Here is a 22,025-nt window from a genome sequence, read left to right as displayed (position 1 = left end):
ACTGTGACTTCTGGCTGTGTCTTTGCAGTCAGATTTCTCGTATAGGCAGGCCCTCTGTCTGCAACTCCAGCATGCCCTGTGCGGTCGGTGCCAGCGGCTCGTCATCAGCTTGGGGCTCAACATGGGCCTGGCCACTCACAGTCCTCCGAGTGTCTCCGCCTCAGCCAGCTACTCGGGCACGTGTGCAATGCTCTCACTAGCTTGCGAACCTGATTCTAAAGCCGAGTGTAAACCCACTGAGGTGAAAGGAGAGTCATGTAACAGTGTGTCCTCTTACTGCTCCTCCTCAGAGCTTGACATTTGTCCCCCTTCTGATGGCATCTCATTCTCAGTTGTCAAGAGAGGCTGTATGCCTGAAATTTCTCCGCTGTCCTCGTGGTCTCCCTGTTGTTATGGACCTGCTTGTCCTGCAAGTGGAAAGAGGAGGATAGTAATAATTCACAGGAAAAACAACAGGACATTTATTCTGGTGGCAGCCCCTGTCCCCTGCTGGGGTTTCCTATTTATCTCATCCCCATGCCAGCTCTCAGGGGAGTTAATGAGGGTGATCTTCATAAGGTCTGTGACCAAGTTGCAGCCATGCATCTGGCAGGATGTGGTGATGCCTATCCTATTTGCCAGTGCCCTTGTGGTGCCTCCCTCCCCATGTTCCACTTCCTCCCCACAGCCACATACTAAAAAGGAGAGAGGTGTGGAGCACACACCTTGGCAAAATGAAAGAGGTCGTTGACTCTCTTCCTGCACTGCACCCATGCTTGGGGGGCATCCCCATGGCTGCTGACCTCCTCTGCGATCTCCCTCCAGGCTTGCTTGGACAGGCAGGAGGACCTCTTCTTGCAATCCCTGGGGACGAGGACCTCCTGCCTTTCCCTTGCAGCCTGAAGGGGAATTTCCAGGGAGGCATCGCTAAACTGTGACGACACCTTGTGTCTTGCCTCTGCCATACTGTGGCATTCATCTCCAGGGAGTTGGTGGGGGCATGGTGGAAGGGGAAGTCCAGGAGTCACTACCACATTGGGTTCAGCAGTGACCTGCAAAGAGTACACCACTCAAAGGCAGCAATGCCAGCAGGACTTTAAATATGGCACCAGCACCTGAGACCACATTCAGCACCCACCCTGTCATGTGCTTGGACAGTCCACCATGTCTCCATTATTATAATTGTCCACCCACTGCATGATTACAATGGGCCCGCCACCCACGACAAGTAGGGACAGCACCCACTTCCATGTCCACCATTGGAAGTCAAGATGGGAAGCACTAAATTCATCCCAGCAAGACCCCACAAGCAGCAATGTGACAAAGACCAGGCAAGATGTTTTTGTGATGTTGGTTGAGTGGTAACTATTAGCCAGGATACCAGGGAGAACTCTCTTGGTGTTCAAAGTAGTGCCTAGGGACCTTTCACATCCACCAGAGAGGGAAGCAGGGCCTCAGTTTAATATCACATCTGAAAGAAGGCACCTCCAACAGTGCAGTAACAGTACTTTCTCACGACTGCATTAGAGTGTCAGCTTTGATATTTGTGCTCAAAAGCTGGAGCAGGACTTGATCTCACAACCTTGTGACTCAGTGGTAATAGTACTATCAACTGAGCCACAGCTGACACCACTGTATTATAGACTTGTTAAATAAGTCATATCACTATTCCAGTGATTGTACCTCTGCTTCTTTCTTGCTCTCTAATTTATTTTTGTCACTCCCTCTGTTTTTGTCTTTCCCTCTTGTATGATGTATGACTGTCATACATTTGTCTCACTAATGTCAACATCAATTTGTCTTACATTTTTTGTAAGTTTCACCTCCTATCTATTTCCTTTAATGTCCCTGTCTTTGTGTTGCCCCCAAATGTGTTCTTTAATGTGTTCTTTAATTGATGTACTCAATATCTATCTCAACTTTATAAAGGTATAGGCCATGTGGGATGTGTTTTTTGAGTTTTGCAGAATAATTGTGTACCTTCTTGATGAGGTCATTCAGATATTCAATGTCAGCATAATGACTTCAATGTTACACTGTAATTGGATTTTGGTGCATAACGCATGTGTTAAAGGTCCTCCTTTTGGGCATTTTTCAATCAGTAATAGTTGATGGCACTTTTTTAGTATAGTAATCAACAACCAGAAAGTGTTAACGTTTAATGCAAAGGCAATTGTGTGTTTGATATGTGGCTCAGTGTCATATTTTGTTTTTATAATTCTCCTGTAAAGCACCTTCAGAAATTTTATTATGTGAACGGCACCATGTAAATACAAGTTGTGTTGTTGTATAAGGTATGCAGGAAGATGTGAAACAACATTTACTGGGTTGGAGTTAGTGGTGAGAAGATGCTATCAGACTGGTTCAATGACATGGACAGTTAACAACAATGTGCCTTTATATAGTGCCTTTAACGTAGTGAAACATGCACGAGGTGCTTCACAGGAGTGTTGCCATACAAAAACTGACACTGAGCGAAAGAGGGAGATGTTAGGATGCATGATTAATAGCCTTGCGAAGATTTAGAGTGCTATTTTGGTCAAAAGGTGAAAACAGGCACTGAATGGGTTCAGTGCTAATGAGAAACACTCATTTGAAAGTCCAGATTGAGCACAATTTTTGGGCTAATTGATGATTATCGTGAATTGAATGTGCCTGCAAGTGCTAAATAGAAACCTAAGGGTTTAGCACTTAAGCACTGATTAGATGCAATTTCCACAGTGTATTGGCTCCTCGCATCCACTTCCACTGAATGTGTGGAGTGCACTGGCTGGTACACAGTGGCAGGTTTCAGGGCGGTTCAGGAACAGAGGGAGAAGGTGCATTGGTTCTTGAATGTGCCACTGGAAGTCCTGGTGCTGGAGGTCCAGAGAAGAAGTAATATTGTGTACTCGTAGCAGGAGAAAGATACCACCTCACTGTCCTTGCCCTCATGTCTGTCTCTCCTGTACCAGTTGGTGCTGCTCTACCTGGCCTTATGTCCTCCTCCCATTCCTTGTCCAGACCAATGGGGACCCCTAGCAAGATGACCATGACCAAGATCTCCCTTTCTTTCTTCTGGTGACTCCTATAAGGTGGAGTAGCACAGCACGTATTCTTTTTAGGCAAAGTCCTCAGAGAATTTCTGTAATAAATGTTGCTCGATTGTTGGCAAATCTTGATAATGTGCCCCAGAAAGTCTCCTGTTGTGTTTCAGAGGTCCTCTTCTCAGCTCCAGCAGCAGTGATCATAAAATGGGATGTATCCCTTTAAGTAGCACTTGAAATCAATACTGTGTTTACTGTCAAATAGCTGGGCACAGTTAGGAGAGGGTGTTAGTTGCAGCACTGGCCACCAAAATGCTGGCAGCCTCTTGAATGAGTGCTAGTAGGCATTTTAAGTGGTAATCAACTGTTTAACAAGCCTCTGGGCAGCCATTCCTAGCGCTGGCTTCAGCTCCTTTACCAAGATGGCATCTATGTTAAACCTGGGTTAAACCAGCATTTCATCAAGACCCCACCTGGGGTACCTCTTTATCTCTGTCGTGCCTAAATTATTTGGTGGAAATCACCCTTGTAGGTTTTAAGGATAGTCTTAAAGGAGAAGGGAGAGCTGGCAAGGCAATGAGGTTTATGGAGGGGATTCCAGAGCTTGGGGCCTATATGGCTGAAAGCATGGCCACCAGTAGTGTATCAAGGTAAGATGGAAGGTGTGGCTGGCGGATACAGCCAGCTGGGACTGGGAGGCTGCAGCTGAAAGGAAGCCAAGCTGAAATATGACAGAGGATGGGCAGAGGAGAAGAGAAACTGGTGTGATTGCAGTATTGGTTTGATAGGACTTGTGGGTTGCTCAGCTTTGCCAGCACTTATGGGAAGGTCTTGGGTCATGGAAGCACTTTTATAGGGTGTAGTGTCAGGCCTGTTTCACTGGGAGGGGGGAGACAATGTCTATGAATAATTGGGGAACAGTGAGGGTGGATGTTCTCAGGAGATTGTGAGCAGCTGGGAGAGGTTTGGAGAGCTGACACAGAGGACTGGGGAATTGGGAATGCTGGAGAAATGTGTTATGGAAGGAATGGTGTGGCGGGAAGATGAAAGTACTCTGATAGGCAAATAAAGTGTGCATTAAGGAGGGGCCTGAGAACACAAGGGTTGTTGGGGTGTGATAGGAATTGTGGAACATTGGGAGCTGGTAGACCAGGAAGAAAGCAAGCTGGATAGCTGAGTGAACAGTAAGGTCTCAGAGTGGAGGGGGTGTGCTTGGGAAGCATTTGAGATGGATGGGCATGCAAATAAGTTGGAAACCATTCTGAGTGGACAGTTGACTGAGAATCATTTGGAAAGGTGGCCTGGGAAGTACTTGGACTCATTGGGTAAGTAAGCAGGTGGGGTGGGACACACTCAGAGTGGGCAGATAAGAAGTGAAATGGAATGGGCACTTGGATTGAGCAGGTTGCCAAATCTTGTTTGGTCATGTATTTTGGAATGTATTTTTCAATTTCAGGCAACAGCTTATAAGCATCCAGCATTTTAAGATTGTTTTGCAAATGTAACAAACTGTGACATCTGATGTTCTCCATACATACTGGCCGTGTAGCACCCATTTTTCAGGCAGTAACCGGCTACCAGACCCCTAATATGGCAGACAGGAAATGCATACACATTTCTGGCCAGAAGCTTTCTCTGCCTGCCATATTGGTGAAGGAGGGAAAGGTGTCCAGGGCCTCTTCTTCTTCTTCTTCTTTGGCCTTCTGGTCTCGAGAGACAATGGGTAAGCACCTGGAGGTGGTCAGTGGTTTGTGGAGCAGCGCCTGGAGTGGCTATAAAGGCCAATATTAGAGTGACAGACTCTTCCACAGGTGCTGCAGAAAAAATTGGTTGTCGGGGCTGTTACACAGTTGGCTCTCTCCTTGTGCTTCTGTCTTTTTTCCTGCCAACTGCTAGGTCTCTTCGGCTCGCCACACTTTAGCCCCGCCTTTATGGCTGCCCGCCATATGCATACACATTTCTGGCCAGAAGCTTTTTCTGCCTGCCATATTGGTGAAGGAGGGAAAGGTGTCCAGGGCCTATGCCTGAAAAAAGCATTAAGCTCTTTGGTGTTATAAATGTGAGACCTAACCCCTGTTTGAGGTCTCTACTTCAGGGTGGTTTGTCCAGTGCAGGCTTGACTCAATAAAACCAGGCCTTGGGATTGCCTGTGACCTACAAGTTTTTCAAATTTATTTACTCAAATGTGCAGCCTCGAGGAACAGCAGTGCTTCTCCCAACTGCCCCATCCCCCTATTTAACAAAAGCTTGCTGCCATTTTAGATCTGCCTCTGATTGCCACCGCTCCCAACCTCTGACCTCCTAACCTCCCCTCAGTCTCCAATCCTAACTTCCTTGCCTCCAATCCTGACCCTTGATCCTCCCCACCCCCACCCCCCCCACCCCCATCCCACAACCTGGCCTCTTAGCTTCCCCCCCCCCCCCACCAACAACAGGTCACAGATCCCAACATTCCCTCCCCACTGACCCCACCTTGCCTGAGGACCACTGCAATGCTAACAGTGGCTGTATATTGATCTTGTCTTTGCCAGCTCTATTATAATGAGGCCGGAGGCTGACTATGACAGGGTCCCTCAGGATGCACCTTTCAGGGTCAGGTCAAGTACCATACATCTAAAAATAGACATGCCTGAATTTCTAGGCCACCATTTTAGATAGACGTATTGGGCCTTCTTTGGCTTGGAGTCCATTTTTGTTTGATTAAAGGTATCATAAATATAAATTGTCATTGAATATTTGAAATGGTTTCATAAAAATAAGATAATGGAAATGCACAGCAAGCTAATCAATATTTGAAGGAGTCAAATAGGTTCATGTATCAGGTGAGGATCTTTATTGGAAGTTGCTGGGCCCCACCCAAATATTAATCTTGTTTCATCTTTCAGATGCCACCTGCCCTGTGCATTTCTAACATTTCCAGTTTTAATTTCATATTTTCACCTTTCGTGGTCTTACTTTAAGTGTCTTTAAAGGAGTTTGGTGCACTATTTCTAACCATTAGAGATTGACAGTATATATTAATGCTATTATATGTATCAAAACTATTATTTTTCAAATTGGAATGGGCTACAGTTGCTATAATGTGCTCTATGATTCAAATCTGCGGCTGTTTATGTTGAATAGGAATAAATCAGCAGGGTTCGAGGGGATAAAACACATTCTTTGGTTCCCTGGAAGATTGGCAACCAAAGCTTTCCTGCTGGGATTCTCTTCGGGAGCAAGAAGCGTCCACCTTCTTTTCATTTATCTTTGACTAGCCTGCAGCAGTTACTGCTTTGATATAATCAAATTGTTCAACGACAGGCTGAGTAGGTGCTGATAGTGTTATCAGTCTATAGTGATCGACAGCTCCAAGGTGCCATTCAGTCACACCTCCCAGCTATGCTGGCATGAGTCAGTCGAAGGAGGCCCCTCGTCAGAGTTGGTTAGTTGCTTGCTAATTACCTTGGCTTGGATACAAGGGTTTCAGGGCGGGATCCCGTGAGTCACTTCCTGTACTTGTTGGGCCCCTATTCTTCCCTCAGTTCTGCCAGAGCAGTCAGACTCGAGCCTGTCTGTCCTGCAGGCTGTATGTCAGGAGAACTCCAACCACTTCCCAAGCAGGAAAGAGCAAGACAAAGCATTTCAGCATAGTGAGCGATTGAAGTATTTATGTTAAAGCAGCGCTTTGATCAGTGACCTGAGTTTATTGAAAATACAGTTGGTAAGTGTCCAATTTTTTTTCTCTTGAAATCTACAATCTACTGTTACTGCTGCTTCTGCTGCCTGTAACTAGCTGTCTGGAAGCCACCTGGAGCTGTATGCCTATGGTAGTGTTTCTAAAGATCTCTAAATGTAGTTTGCTCTGCAGATTATATTCTGGTACTGTGTGGCATTCTCGCCGTGTAAAGTCATTGAGGTCGATGATATGTGCAGATTGAAACAGGGAAGAAACTAACAGCACGTTTTGCTGGCAGATTCTCCCTGCCTGTATGCGGAATGTACAGTTTACAACTTCAATCAAAGGGTAGTCTGTCTTTTTAGGATAGATCCTGCTCCTGACCACTGCAATTACCCTTTGACCCTTCAGGGCAAGTGATCGTATTTTAAGTAAAATGCCATTAACCGTCACACACGTCTGTACCACTATCTACACTAAGAGACTACAGAATTGAGCTGCTGCACTTTATGGGTAAAACTACACTCTGATTTTGACCTGATCCAAGGTGTATGCTTACCATGCTGCCCTGAATCACCCACTGGGTGATATTGATGAGGAAAGGGTGGGGGGCGGGGCAGGGGGACACTGGGGGAGTTTCTAAAGAGAGGAGTCAGTCTTGAAATTGAAATTGCAGTCTTTCTTTGAAGCCTGCACATTGAAAGTGAAGCAACAAACATCGGCTTTCAACAGCCACTGGCTGGTCCTAAAAGTGCGTCCCTTCCCAGCTCCCGTTATCTCAAGTCCTGTATTAAATTACCAGCCCAGCATTATCCTGGTACTTCCCTTGTCTTCAGAGAGCTATAAGGGTTTAGCAGTATTTGCTGCTATGAGAGTCTGCCAGTTGGGTATAAATACATTCAGAAGCTTGCTGCTTTAGCCTCGAGCTACAATCAGACTCGAGCAACACTCTACAATTTAGACATGAAGATTTTCTTTTCTTGTAAATCTGTGGATTCTAATAAATGGTCGAGTCCTGCTGTGGTTCGCTTTAGATTATCTGTGCAATCTGTGAAATGTTGTGATGGAAATGAGGAATTTGTGAATTTTGCATGAAATTTCAAGGTTTCAAATTGGAACACAATTACTTGCAGTTTTAAGTGAAAACAGATCTGCTGAGCATATAGAGATGGAGAGAAAATGAGGAATCGGAGTTGAAGGAGTCAAAATAAAAGTAAGACAATGTGGTTTGAGAACAACTAGCTTTTTAAAGCAGACTCGCTCGAGTGTTGCACAGACCGTAATTGGTGAACATGAGCCCATGCCAGTGCCTTTCCATAGAAATTACAAAGATTCAAAGCTGTTTCAAGCGAGATGTATCTGCTTTCGGAACAATTTGAAAAGTGTGCCATTTAAGTGAGAAAAGTCCCTGGATCCTTCAAGCATTTCAGACATTACTGTTGTAGACGGGGTAGCAGTCTGCTGGAGCACTGGGTTTACGTTACTTCCCTTGGGTGCTATGTTAACGCACTCATTTACTATAAATGAGTGAACGACTGCATTGCCAGAATGGATCTCGATAGTAATTCATCAACCAGTACTCCATCAGAAGTAATTAAACTCCAAAATATCAAGCTATCTTAAACTGCACATCAATCAAAATTCAAGAATAAAGTAACACTTGTTCTATGATCTAGATAACAATATTCACTACACACCAGAAAAGTACTTCATTGTGTAAAGCAGTTTGAGAGGTTTTGATGTAAACAGCATTACGTAAATTCAAGCATTATTATAGGTTTCTCAAAGAAATATTTTGGAATGAAATGTTAGTAATAACAGATTCTGACTGGAAATAGAATCTTCAATTTGTTACTTTTTAAAAAGAAATATGGAACCTCTTCTCCTGGTTTTTGCACTGGGATATGTTCTACTCTCTTGCATCTCACCCAAGTTGCCATATGTGAGCGGTTAGAGAGTGTCGCCAGGGTATTTGATCATAGGGGGAGGGGACGTTAAAACTAAGCCAGATCATGACCCCAGCTGATTATTTTCCCGTCTTTAACCTGTGAGCACTGAGGCAAATTATATTACCCTCTATTGCTACTCTTTCTGAGCTGAGCTACTCAGCATAGTTTGGGCATCTTCTTCAACTCTTTTGACACTTGAATCACCAGGGAGTGCTTGTGATTATTTTTCCCTTTGCACGGCTGGTTCCAAACCCTACACCAAATATTCTGCTGACAAATTTCATACCCTTCACACCCTAACATTACAACAAACCAAGTTACTAAGTTCAGCACCCATTAAATAGTTTTAAAGCCCCGTACATGACCTTTGGAAAGAAAGACTTGCATCTGTATGGCACCTTTCATGACCTTATGACATTCCAAAGCTCTTTACAGCCAATGAAGTACTTTTGAAGTGTAGTCACTGTTGTAATGCAGGAAACACAGCAGCCAATTTGCACTCAGCAAGCGCCCTCAAATAGTAATGTGATAATGACCAGGTAATTTTTTTTTGTGTTGAAGAATAAATATTGGGCATGATACCAGAGATAACTTCCTGCTCTTCAAAATAGTTCCTAGGAATCTTTTATGCCCACTTAAAAAGTAGATAGGGCCTCACTTTAGCACCTCATCTGAAAGATGGCACCTCTGACGGTGCAGCACTCCCTCAACCTTGCATTAAAGTGTCAGCCTAGATTTTATGCTCAACTCACTGGGGTGGTGGTTGAAGCCACTACCTTGTGACTCAGATGTGAGAGTGCTACCACAGCTATAGGCATATGACTTGTAGAAATTAAACACTTATATTATCTTTGATCAAACAATATATAATAATCACACACCAAAATATTTCCTGCCACTTTTGCAGCCCCTTTAATTTATTCTGAAGAGAAGATAAATTTTGAGACAGGACTTCATCTTTTAAAACCCGGCACCTAAAGAGTCAATATTACCGTGAAGAACAGAAGCTGCTCAGGGCCAACTTGGGGGGAATCCAAGGTAACAGCAGCAAGGAGCCTACTGTAATCTCTTTAACATGTTTGTGAACCACCAGTTGTTGAGCACCCCCGAATTGGCCCTATGTAGTTTCTGTGCTCGAAGCCAATAACCTCCCAACTTCAAACTATTTAAACTGTTATGGATAATACTTTTCTCTTCAAGACACCTTCACAAGATATGATAGAGAAATAAAAGTTCACAAGAACAGCAAAACTCTTTCTGATATTTATTTGTCAGTTTCAAGCCATTTTGGGGGAAAAAATATCAGTAAAAAAATTATATATTCAATTATATTTGATCCTTACTTAAAGTGGTCAGTAAATTTTAAAATGATCTAGGTCTTTTGATTAAAGTTGCTGTTTGCGCTGCCCCTTTAAGAGGGTGCTGTTATCCTGGTGCGGTCTAACCTTGCCAGGTTTGTCAATGAACAATTGACACAATAATATCCTTGCAAAGCCAATCATGTCTCCCACTAAAAATATTCTACAAAATATTTTTGTGCGACTAGTAGAACCAGGCAAAGATTGTGTTATAATCATTTGCACTACAGTAAACTATGGAGCTTCTGCAGTGCAAGTGTCACCTGGTGACGAACAGTCACCTTTGAAACACTGTTTTGAGAGCTACCTGTACTTGAAGACTCTTCCAAATTGCCCCAATGTTCCTTTACTAGAATGAAAATTTAGTATTGTTCCTTTATTCCTTATAAATTTCTTGATCCTAAGTTCTCCCTTCCCTTCACGCTGTCTTAACCAGAATAATGGAAATGAAAGCAAGCTTTTCACAAATACCACTGTGCATAGGAACAGGAGTCAGCTGTTTAGCCCCTCAAGCCTGTTTTGCCATTCAATGAAATCATGTGACCTAACTCCATCTACTCGCCTTTTCCCTATATCCTTTATTATTTTATGTAATCACTCTTTGTAATTTAACCCTTGGGGGCCAGGTATCATTCTGGTAAATGTATGCTGCACTCCCTCCAACGCCATTATATCCTTCCTAAGGTACCCAGAACTGCTTATAAAACTGGAAGCTACCTGGACTGATAGGGTAAGGCTGTAGGTGGGTGGCAATCAAGGTCACCCACATGTAAAATGGCAGCTATGATTGATGTTTTTAAATTTTAGTTTTTAAATTTAAGTCTTAATTTTTTATTATTATTATATGGCTTGATGGTATTAAAATTGCAAAATTACAAAACAACCACCAATAGTGCCAATGGGAGATGTAGAGTTCCATTGTCACCAGAGATTTCGGACGCCATTCAGCATCTGAGTTGCTTACACATACTGAGAACCAGGAAAGTAACAATTCAAAGTTGATAGGTGGAAGAATGTTAACCACAGTGTGAATCAAGGTAATAGGTGACAGGAAAATGAATACAGGATCCCAGGGAAAAGTGAGGATTGGGTGGGGGTGGGGGGTGGGGGGGGGCGTGGAATTGTAACATGTTAATGCCTCAGGGAGAAGCTCCAAGTTAACTCCACTCCAAGTCATAAATTCAGATTGTGAGGTCATGCATGGGGCTTTCATTACAGAACAGGTGGAGGCTTAAGGTGATGGTTACTTGTAAATCTTATTTGTCTGCCTCTAGCCTTTAATGTACAAAGGAGAGCAGAGGCTGTTTTTTTTATGAGAGGTGGGAGGTTAAGGAATGCTCTTGTTGGAACCTGACGCACATACAGTACATGTCAGTTTTGGTTGGCCTTGTGGCCGCTAATCCCCTCTCCCTCATTTACGCTGTGTTTCTGCAATATGTTGGGGATAAAGTATGCTGGGTATGAACTCCAGTCTACTGGCACAAACGGCTGCCCTCCAGAGTTCGGCTTCATGCCAACTGAACTTCAAAGTCTTGGCAGCATAATCAGCTGCATAAAGTCATTCTGGTATTGTATGTGGGATTACTAAACATTGGTACTGCAGATGTCAGTGAGAGGTATTTGCTCCATTTTTTGACCTTGCCTGTTATGCTTAAAGCTGGATGGATGAGCTCTTCTGGATGCGTAGTAGGTTAAAACAATAAGCCGTACAGACCTAAAAGACTTAGATTCAGCTGTGCTAATATATCTTACACAGGACAGCATTAGGGGTGCTGCCATTGGCCTCACTGCCCCAACTAAGGGGATGGTAAAAATGGCAAGGGTTCCCACTCATGATTACTATCCAGTGACCTTTATTGCACGTGTGACCATGGGTGATGACTGAATCATAGAAATAGAGAAAGCAGCATGGAGGGAGGTCTTTCAGCCCATTGTGTCCACACCGGCCAACAATGAGCCATCCAGCCTAATCCCACTTTCCGGCTCTTGGTCCATAGCCTTGTAGGTTGTGACACTTCATGTGCATATCAAGTTCTTTTTAAATGTCACGAGGGTTTCTGCCTCTAGCACCCTTTCAGGCAAGAGTTCCAGATCCCAACCACCTTCTGGGTGAAATAATTTCCCCTCAAATCCCCTCTTAACTTTCAACCTAAATCTATGTCACCTAGTTATGGACCCCTCAACCAAGGGGAATAGGGCCTTCCTGTACACTCTATCTAGACCTCTTATAATCTTGTACACTTCAATTAGGTCTTCCCTCAGCCTTCCCTGTTCCAAAGAAAACAACCCTAGCCTATCCCATCTTTCCTCATAATTAAAATTCTTCAGTCCAGGCAACATCATCGTAAATCTCCTCTGTACCCTCTCTAGTGCAATTGCATCTTTCCTAAAGTGCAGTGATCAGAACTGAACGCATTACTCCAGCTGTGGCCTAACTGGTGGTTTATACAGTTCCAGCTTAACCTCTAAGCCTCGGCTAATAAAGGCAAGTGTCCTATATATCTTCTTGACCACCTTATCTATCTACCCATCCAGCCACTTTCAGGGATCTGTGGACATACACTCCAAGGTCCCTCTGTTCATCTATACTTCTCAGTATCCTACCATTTATTGTGTATTCCCTTGTCTTGGTAGCCTTCCCTAAATGCATTACCTCACACTTCTCGGATTGGACTCCATTTGCCACTGTTCCGCCCACCTGACTAGTCCGTTGCTATCTTACTGCAGTCTATAGCTTTCTTCTTCATTATCAGCCATATGGACAATTTTTGTATCATCTACAAACTTTTTAATCATACCCCTACATTCAAGTACAAATCATGGCTATATACCACAAAAAGCAAGGGACCTAATAGTGAGCCCTGCTGGAAGCAGCCTTCCAGTCACAAAAACACCCATTAACCATGACCCTTTGCTTCCTGCCTCTGAGCCAGTTTTGGATCCAACTTGCCACTTTATCTTGCATCACATGGGCTTGGCTTTCATGATCAGTCTGCCATATGGGACCTTATCAAAAGCCTTGCTCAAATCTACTTGGACTAAATCAAATGCACTGCCCTCATCGACCCTTCCCGTTACCTCCTCTAAAAATTCAATCATGTTAGTCAGATACAACCTTCCCTTAACAACTCCATGCTGACTGTTTTTGAATAATCTGTGTCTTTCTACATGAAGATTTATCTTGTCCCTCAGAATTTTTCCAATATAATTTTCCTACTGCCCTTTTTTTAAACAGTGATACAACATTAGCAGTCCTCTAGTCTTCTGGCACCACACCTTTAGCCAGCGAGGATTGGAAAATGATGGTCAGAGCCGCTGTTATTTCTCCTCTTGCTTCCCTTAATAACCTAGGATACATTTCGTCCGGGCCTGGGAATTTATCCACTTTAAAGACGTTAAACCCATAAATACTTCCTCTCTCACTGTTAATTTCATCTAATATTTCACACCGCTGCTCCCTGATTGCAATATCTGTACCGCCCCTCTCTTTTGTGAAAACAGACGCAATGTATTCATTAAGAACCATACCCACGTCCTCTGCCTCCACACACAGAGTACTTTTATGGTCCTTAACATGCCCTACTGTTTCTTTAGTTATCCTCTTGCTCTTCATATATTTATTAAAAAAATTGTTGGGTTTTCCTTGATTTTACTTGCCAATATTTTTTTCATGCCTCTCTTTACTTTCCTAATTTCCTTTTTAATTTCGCCTCTACACTTTTTGTACTCCTCTAGGTTTTCTGCAGTATTGAGCCCTCGGTATCTGTCATAAGCTTCCCTTTTTTTCTTTATCCTGTCCTTTAAGTCCCTTGGCATCCACAGGGCTCTAGATTTGTCACTCCCACCCATTTTCTTTAAGGGAACATACTTGCTCTGAACCCTCACTGTCTTTGCTTGAATGTCACTCATGGATCTGGCACTGATTTACCTTCAGTTAGCTATTTCCAGTTCACTTTAGTTAAATCACATCTCAGCTTCGTAAAAATTAGCTCTTCCCAATTGAGAACTTTTATTCCTGGTCTATCTTTGTCCTTTTCCATACTACCCTAAATCTGACTGAATTATGATCATTTTCATCAAAGTGCTCCCCAGCTTCATTCCCTAAATCCAAATCCAAAACCGTTTCTTCTTTTGTTGGGTTTGCTACATTACTGACTAAAAAAGTTCTCCTGAATGCATTTTAAGAATTCTACTCCCTCTGTGCCTTTTGCACTAATTCTATTCCAGTTAATATTAGGGCAGTTGAAATCCCCCCCTATTACTGACCTATTGTTTTTGCACTTCTCAGAGATTTGCCTACATATTTGCTCTTCTATCTCTCTCTGACTGGGTGTCTATTGTACACTCCCAGTAGTGTGATTGCTCCCTTTTTGCTCTTCAGTTCAACACATATAGCCTCATTTGATGATCCTTCTACTATATCATCCCTCTCACAGCTATAATTGTTTTTTAAATCAAAATTGTAACCTCCTCCTCCTTTTTTATCCCCCTCTCTGAAACCCTGTAACCAGGAATGTTGAGCTGCCACAATACAGTTGAGCTTTGATGTCCACTAGAGCTGGACATCCTGGTGATTTTCACTGTCTAGACTTGTACATGAAACAGACATTTGGATAAAGGTAACCGAGATCTGCCTGCTCTCGTGGAGCTGTCCCAATGTGAGAGATCATGTCACTGGGAGAGGGTAGGAGAAAAGGGGAGGAAATTGGGGGAGAAAAGTTCTGCATGGGGCTTTTATATTATAAATGCAGTAAGTTAGGTATAGTTGTAAATAGGACTGCACTTTCAGGGTCAGAATGTGAGGCTCAGGGACTGCATGTGGCCCTTGGGCTGCATTTTGGAGGCTCTTGCTCTGAATGCTAAATTAATACCCACCTTGAAATCATGAGACTGTCACAAGGGCACATGCTTTCAAAATGTCCGACATCTCCAAGCTATCCAGATATTGCTTTTGGCAGATTTTCTGTGATTCTCAACACCTTCCTGACACTGCTTTCTAATATTCAGCAGCAAAATATCTTTTGCAGATGGTGTCTCTCTGGGTCTCAAGTAGACGATTCTCGAGTTTTGATGAGGACATAAATGTGTGCCCTGAGACTGGTTTAAAGAAAGATCCTTGGCCCGCGATAAAATGTTATTTGAATGTTTGCTTATGGTGGACATATTTTCTCTGCTAACGACTTGTGTAGTGCTGTTAAATGTAGCTATTAAGAAGCTCAAGTGGTGGGGCACTTGACTCTTAACCAAAAGGTTGCACAAGGTCACTTACTCAAACTCCTTCGCTTTCAGCCAGGCAGTTAGATCTAACATGACTTTAGGAAAGGAAACTTTCTTTGGAAGAATGACAAAGTGGGGTGGGGGGTGCAGGGGGCAGGCGCGAGGGGTGTGGGAGGGAAGATGTTGAAAATGACACTGGCAAAAACCAGGCTTGTTCACTAAAATTGCAAATCCTGACAGTTGATCATACAATATTATTAATACACCATTCTATCTCATTCATAACTTGTGAGCACCTTGATCCAGCTGTTTGGGCAGCAATACGGATTGTAAGAGGTCCACAGAAAGGCTGCTTCAAAGTCTGTTGCCATATTCATACTGATCCCTCTTATTAGAAGATGAAGTGCCTGGATGGTGGGAGAAAGTAGATCTCGAGAGTTCTAAAGTGATTGTAAAAAGGACAATCCAGTTTCAAGTGCAAAGCGGTATAATGGTTTTTTAATTACCTGAGGTCTGGATCTGGATAAACCTTTCCATACTGAATACTGTTATCCATTGATTGCATTTTATACAATTTTTCTCATATAATATATTAGTTGTCACAAAAAAAGCTGTTGTAATGGGTGAGATCAATTTTAAATAGAAGTTCCAAGTGTTATAAAACACATAGTGAAATTGCACTGTGATATTAATAATGAGCACATTAACATGGATATATAGAATTCCTATGTGCGCCAAAGGGTTTAATGCCTTTGATAAAATAATGAAAGAAGTGTTTGTCATTAATATCAACATAACTGCTATTAACTGCGTGTGGGATTTTACTGAAATCTATGGCACTTCCTTTGCCAATAAAACCACTGCAGTGATAATAGAAAGCAGTGTGATACCTTCCTACAAGCATCAGGCATCCAGATCTGAGACAATGGCATTCTTCTGAAGATACCAGTACACCCTGGAACTTTCACATAACTGTTAACGTTAAAATTCCACATGAAGCAAAGTGGGGTGAGTTAAAAGATGTAATCTAATCCTGGATGTTTGCAAACTGCTCAAGGGTTATATCTTTGGGTTTATAATGTGATCTGAAGTGCGTTTTAGTTACATGAGAGCTTTGTAACTCACTTGTGGGTATCCATTGTTAAAATACGACTTGAGAGAAATGTTAAGATTTTCAACAAGAGCTCAACATGGCAATGAGAAATGACAAACCTCAAATCACAGAGTGTCATTCTTTGTCAGCATGTCAAGTGATAAAATCCAGCAATTTAAATGCTGTACCTGTTTCACTGACTCCATGGGATGTTTGTGCAATATGCACTGCATGAGTGATAGGTATTGCATGTGTGGTTTGTGTGATGTGTGCCGTGTGTACAGTTTTAGATTAGATGTGGGTGCGGTATGTACTGTACTGTAATGAGTGGCTTGTTGGGACTTGGTAGGTACTACATCATTCGAGTCTTTCAAATTAATCGTGCAGTCGCCCTTGTCTATATATGGAATTATGATCAGTCAGCATGCTCTCCCAATAGCTCAGTTGCTAATGATAGTGTATTGCTAATCCATACAGACCAGAAGGTCACAGATGTGACTCCCGATTTGCATTGATTTAGCTGATCTAATAGGGTGTCAGTAAGAGGGTGCTACAATTAGCCTCAGTGTCACTGAGTTAAAGAGGAGAAAAACAGCCAGGCCTTCCCCCTCCCCCGGTCACCTATCCAGCGATCCTGCTGGAGAATGTATGTATTGAATGTCAAATAGGACTTTTGACTCAGCTGTAACACTGCTGCAGTTGAATGTCCTACAGGACTACAGAGAGGAGTAATATTCCTCACTTTTGATGCTGTCCTTTCCCAGCAATATTGCTGTTGGACAGCAGTGGGAAATTGAGGTGGGAATCCTTTGCATTGCAGCTCTACCCATTGCTGTGGTTTCAGGAATCTGCAGCAAACACCTCAAGCTTCCGCCCGCAGGTGTGTATTCTAATAAGGCATCAATTAAATAATTTTTAAAATTCTTTCATGGGATTTGAGCACTGCTGGCAAAGCCAGCATTTGTTGCCCATCCCTAATTCTTCTAAATTCCAGAGAGTAGAGGCCCGATTTACTCAGTTTTTCATCACAGAACAATCCTCTCATCCCAGGAACCAATCTAGTGAATAAAAGCAGAATACTGTGGATGCTGGAAATCTAAAGTAACAACAGAAAATGCTGGAAATACACAGCAGGTCTGTCAGCATCTGTGGTGAGAGAAACAGAGTTAACGGGCTGGATTTTATGCACCCCCCGCCCCCCCCCCCCCCCCCCCCCACCAGAAGCGACGGTGAGCGAAACAAATGGCGGCTCACATGTACGGGCTGCGCCCCGCCATGCCACTGTGATCTTCCTTGCGGAAGCCCATGCTAATGACATGTTCGCGCCCCCCATCACGTGGAGGGGGTGGGCTCTCTGCTGGCAATGGCGTCAGCTGCCTGTGAGCAGGCGCTAGCACCATTTTTAAAGGGCAGCTGGCTAATTTACATTTTTAAGGTTATACACCGCGCCCCCCCCCCACCATTGTTCTGAGCAAAATTCTTCTGCCCCTTTCCCACCCCTCAATAACAACAAAGTTCATTATTTGCCCTCTTTCCCCCACCCCCCCCCCCCCCCCCCCCACACACCCCCAAAACACTTATCTTCTGCACTTGATCTTCCTTCACCCCCCCCCCCCCCCCCACCAAAGAATAAACGCCGGGAAGAATGGGCCCAGCCTTCCTGGCATCGGGCTCCGTGACAAGCCATTGCCGGAACGATCTTCCGGCTCCTCCACCACAGAGCCCAATATCAGGAGCTCTGCAAAATCCTGGCCAATGTTTCAGGTCTGTCACCTTTCATCAGACTCCAATGACGCTTCACTGTAGTGCCTCCAATGCAAGTATATCATTCCTTAAATGTGGAGACCAAAACTGTGCACAGTAATCCAAGTGTGGTTTCATCAAAGCCCTATACAATTTTAGCATGGCTTTGTTATTTTTGTACTCCAAACCTCTTGCAATAAAGGCCAACATGCCATTTGCCTTCCTAATTGCTTGCTGTACCTGCATGCTGACTTGCTGCATTCCTTGTACAAGTACAGCAAGTTTCTCTGGACATCAATATTTAAAATAAAAGCAAAATACTGCAGATGCTGGAAATCTGAAATAAAAACAAGAAATGCTGGAAATTTTGATGAAAGGTCACTGACCTGAAACGTTAACTCTGCTTCTCTCTCCACAAATGCTGCCAGACCTGCTGAGTATTTCCAGCATTTCTTGTTTTTCTCAATAATTAAAATTGTCAAACCTTTTCAAAAAAAAAATTCTGCTTTTCTATTCTTACTACCAAAGCGAATAACTTCACACTTCCCCACATCTTACTCCATCTGTTAACCTGCTGCCCACTCACTTAGCCTGTCTATATCTCTTTGCAGCATCTTGGCATCCACCTCACAGCTTACATTCCCACCTAGCTTTGTATCGTCATCAAACTTGGATACAATACTCCGTCTCTTCCTTCAAATCATTAATATAAATTGTAAATTGCCGAGGCCACAGTATTTATCATTGTGGCACTCCACTAGTTACAGCCTGCCAACTTGAAAATGCCCCTAATTTATCCCTAGTTTATCCCTAATCTCTTTCTGTCCATTAACTAATCGTCCATCCATGCTAATTTATTAACTCCAACTCCATGAGCCCTTATCTTGCATATTAACCTTTTGTATGGCACTTTATCAAATGCCTTCTGGAAATCCAAGAATACTACATCTACTGGTAACCCTACCTGTTACATCCTCAAAATGGGCGGCACAGTGGCGCAGTGGTTAGCACCGCAGCCTCACAGCTCTAGCGACCCGGGTTCAGTTCTGGGTACAGCCTGTGTGGAGTTTGCAAGTTCTCCCTGTGACCGCGTGGGTTTTCGCCGGGTGCTCCGGTTTCCTCCCACAGCCAAAAGACTTGCAGGTTGAGAGGTAAATTGGCCATTATAAATTGCCCCTAGTATAGGTAGGTGGTAGGGGAATTGAGGGAAGGTGGGGTTGTGGTAGGAATATGGGATTAATGTAGGATTAGTATAAATGGGTGGTTGATGGTCGGCACAGACTTGGTGGGCCGAAGGGCCTGTTTCAGTGCTGTATCTCTAAATAAATAAAATAAACTCTAATAAATTTGTCAAACATGATTTCCCTTTTGTAAAACCATGTTGACTCTCTGTGATCACACTATGATTTTCTACGTACATTGTTTGTTCGCTTGTTGGTGTCATCTTCTTCCCAGAAGGTTGACTGCCATGGATCTCCACCTCTGTCTGTCCTGTGCTGTCTTTAGACATTCTGCATAGGTCAACTGCATCTAGCCCATAATATCTGCCATCCATTTTCTTCTCTGCATCCCTCTCCTATGTTTTCCGTTTATCTTTCTTTCCAATAATTGTCTCTATTATCTGCTCTAATGATGTGACCCAAGTATCTTTCTCTCTTTGTCGTTATGCACTAATTTCCTCTTTTCTCCAAACATTTCTAAGTGCATTGTTAAGATTTCCTTAATAATAGATTCCAGCATTTTCCTGACAACTGATATCTGGCTAATTGGCATGTCCTTCCCCTTTTTCTCTCTCCCTCCTTTCTTAAATAGCGTTGTTACATTTGCTAACTTCCAATCCACTGGGGCCATTCTAGAATCTAGGAAATTTTGGAAAATCATAACCAGTGCATTCACTATCTCTGCAGGGATTTGTGGGCTATTAGTCCTTTAAGTTTCGACAATACTTTTTATCTGCTGATATTAATTACCTTGAGTTCCTTGATGCTTGTGCTAATTGCTCCAGTATTCAATAGCTGTCCAGTGTTGTTAGGAGAAGTTCAGTGATGGCCAGCTTTGACTGAGGCATAATGGAGCGGCAATAATACATGTGCAGGATCATTGCACTAAGAAAATTTATTTCTATAAGACTGTCTCACTTGTTAGCCTACTACAACCATTGAACATTATTCCCCACGTCCACCAACCTCCATGGAAAAGTCTCCAATGCAGGCAGGAATCCCATCTGGAGCTTGTAGAAATGATTTAAATTAGGTTGATCATGGCTAATTTGCCAGGGCCTGCAATGGGTGGACAGAAAGCCTGAACTGCCAACTTAAAACTATTGATCCTGGCAAAAATGAAAACCTGGGCCGAACGTGAAGAATTGGGAAGATGTACTGGAGGACAACTAGCACCCCATGGGACCATAGCCCAGCAAGGAGTCAATTCCTTCCAGGAAAGAAGACAAGAATAAATTGACCAAAAAAGTTAAATCCTGCCATCAAGAGTGATATTTTTAGTGAATATCTAACATTGAAAGGGAGAAATGTTAGAGCTAGCAATTAAATCACGGATCAGAGTGAAGGTCCTCACACTGGCTCACCATGAAGTAAAGTTCCACAAATTACAGTACTCAGTCTGGGGTGCATTGTCCCTCTCAGGTGGACATAAAAGATCCCATGGTGCTATTTGAAGATGAGCAGCAGAGTTCACCCAATATCCTGGCCAACATCCCAGCTAAAATCACTGATTATTTGGTAATTTATCTCACTGCTGTTTGTGGAACCTTGCTGTGTGCAGGTTGGCTGCTGAGTTTGCCTACATTACAACAATTTCTACACTTCAAACATACTTAATTGGCCATGAAGTACTTTGAAACATAGAAACATAGAAAAGGAGTAGGCCATTCGGCCCTTCGAGCCTGCTCCGCCATTCATTATGATCATGGCTGATCATCCAACTCAGTAACCTGTTCCCGCTTTCTCCCCATACCCTTTGATCCCTTTAGACCCAAGAGCTATATCTAACTCCTTCTTGAAAACATACAATGCTTTGGCCTCAACTGCTTTATGTGGTAGCGAATTCCACAGGCCCACCACTCTCTGGGTGAAGAAATTTCTCCTCATCTCAGTCCTGAAAGGTTTACCCCATATCCTTAGACTATGACCCCTGGTTCTGGACTCCCCCACCATAGAGAACATCCTTCCTGCATCTACCCTGTCAAGTCCTATTAGAATTTTATAGGTTTCTATGAGATTCCCCCCTCACTCTTCTGAACTCCAACGAATATAATCCTAATCGACTCAATCTCTCCTCATACGTCAGTCCCACCATCCCAGGAATCAGTCTGGTAAACCTTCGCTGCACTCCCTGTATAGCAAGAGCATCCTTCCTCCGATAAGGAGACCAAAACTGCACATAATATTCCAGGTGTGGCCTCACCAAGGCCCTGTATAATTGCAGCAAGACATCCCTGCTCCTGTACTTGAATTCTCTCGCTATGAAGGCCTTTTTTACTGCCTGTTGGACCTGCTGCTTACCGTCAGTGACTGGTGTACAAGAACACCCAGGTCTTGCTGCATATTCCCCTCTCTGTTTATAGCTGTTCAGATAATAATCTGCCTTCCTTTTTTTGCTACCAAAGTGAATAACCTCACATTTATCCACATTATACTGCATCTGCTATGCATTAGCCCACTCAGTCAATTTGTCCAAATCACCCTGAAGCCTCTTTGCATCGTCCTCACAACTCACCCTCCCACCCACTTTTGAGTCATCTGCAAATTTGGAGATATTACATTTAGTTCCCTCAAATAAATCATTAATATATATTGTGAATAGCTGGGGTCCTATCACCGATCCCTCTGGTACCCCACTAGTCACTGCCTGCCATTCGGAAAAAGACCCATTTATCCCGACTCTTTGTTTCCTGTCTGCCAACCAATTTTTGATCCATCGCAATACACTACCCCCATCCCATGCGCTTTAATTTTACATGCTGATCTCTTATGTGGGACTTTG

The 22,025-nt window shown here is 43.3% G+C and overlaps 1 protein-coding gene across 1 annotated transcript in view; it reads left to right on the top strand.

Moving 5' to 3' along the window:
• The first annotated feature begins 6,513 nt into the window (after positions 1-6,513).
• fhl3a (four and a half LIM domains 3a) overlaps positions 6,514-22,025 on the top strand; it is a 105,147-nt gene continuing 89,635 nt past the window's right edge. The window contains exon 1 of the mRNA XM_068011233.1: positions 6,514-6,708. The gene's annotated coding sequence lies outside the window, so the exon portion shown is untranslated. The remainder of the gene's footprint in view (positions 6,709-22,025) is intronic.

The sequence above is a fragment of the Heterodontus francisci genome, chromosome 31 (assembly GCF_036365525.1).
Source record: "Heterodontus francisci isolate sHetFra1 chromosome 31, sHetFra1.hap1, whole genome shotgun sequence".
In the NCBI taxonomy this organism is placed as follows: Eukaryota; Metazoa; Chordata; class Chondrichthyes; order Heterodontiformes; family Heterodontidae; genus Heterodontus; species Heterodontus francisci.
Note: the sequence above shows the minus strand (reverse complement) of the source record. Positions and strands in the feature narration are given on the sequence as shown.